Raw genomic sequence first — 1,400 nt, forward strand, 5'->3', positions numbered from 1 at the left:
CGCTGCCGCCAGCCTCCGCAACGCTCCAAAAAAATGCAATTTTTAGACATGCAAGGTGGACGTCCGGGGCTTCACTCGCTGGAGCGGGAAGCGCGTAGAACCAAATCTAGGGTGCGGCCATGAAAGCATGTGGAGAGTAACATGGAAACGTGCTGATAATAGCCAACATTGTCAACGTTCCGGGGGGGGGGGGGGGGGGGGGGGATAAGTGTGCACTCCCCCCCCCCCCCCCCCCCCCTCCCCTTGAAAAAGGTATGCGGACGCCCATGAGGATGCCATTCCTACTATTTTCCAAGATGTTCTTAAGTACTTATCAGAGTCACTGTCGAAAAGAGGAAGGAACGCAACCTCAGCTATCAGGTGTTCCCCAATTCGAAGCGAAGCCGAGAGCACAACATTAGAAGTTGCTTCTGACAGCATGTTGCCAGAAGCCGCTTCTAATGATGTTGGCTTCCTGAACAATGTCGAGCTTTCTGGTCAAGCTCATCGAGGACTGTCATTTTCAGGGCTGACCGGGCGAAACATATGGTCGGAAATTTTCCTGTCGTGTGCTGAAGACTCATTTCTTCACGCAGAGTGCGAAGCACTCTGCGTGAAGAAATGTCGAGCAAAGCAAGTTAGCTGTGAAGAAGCATGGTGCAAATTACGATGCAAGCTGGGTGAACTGCTGCTACAGCTTATGCTCTCACCAGAGGCAAAAGTGGCGCCAGGAGGTACTCGCAGCACGAGAAGAAGCGGAGGCACTGATCAACACTATCAGAACTCTCTCTCTACAAAAAAAAAAAAAAAAAAAAAAAAAACGAAGAATGTGGACGAATACAGCCGGTCATGGCACGATAACATTCGATGAAATGAAGCTGTCGGGACACATTGATGTCAAACATTTTGGTAAGAACAAACAGTTACAACTCCTCCGTTATACATAATTTGAGGGTAACTATGATTAACAAAGTATACCACATACCGCGTTTGTCATACAGGAGTAGCACAATTTTTGTTGTGCATGTTGTGCTTTTTTTTTTCTTTGAAGGGTTGGCCTGAATAAGTTTGAATGACAATAAAGCATTATATAATTCTGTTTGTTTTGTCGATGTCTTCTTTGTGCGAGACCAGTCCGAAGAGCAAAAGCAGCACCCAGATACATTCGCAGGTGGTTTCCGAACTGTTAATCATGCCAAGCAATGAAATATTGTCACGAATTAAGGCGACTAGAAGGCGAAAATAGAACTGAAGATAAAGGTTTAATGGGCGAACTTGTGCCAACAAAATAAGTAACGAAAGAGCGTCGAGGGAGCAGAAAAGCAGGCGGCGACTCGGCGGCGAAACAGAAAGCGCGAGCGAGACTGACTCGACAAGGTCGCGAGTAGCTGCTTATCTACCGTGCGTCACTATCTCGAAAG

Source organism: Ixodes scapularis, unplaced genomic scaffold, assembly GCF_016920785.2.
Source record: "Ixodes scapularis isolate PalLabHiFi unplaced genomic scaffold, ASM1692078v2 PGA_scaffold3__209_contigs__length_174095766, whole genome shotgun sequence".
NCBI classification, from domain to species: Eukaryota; Metazoa; Arthropoda; class Arachnida; order Ixodida; family Ixodidae; genus Ixodes; species Ixodes scapularis.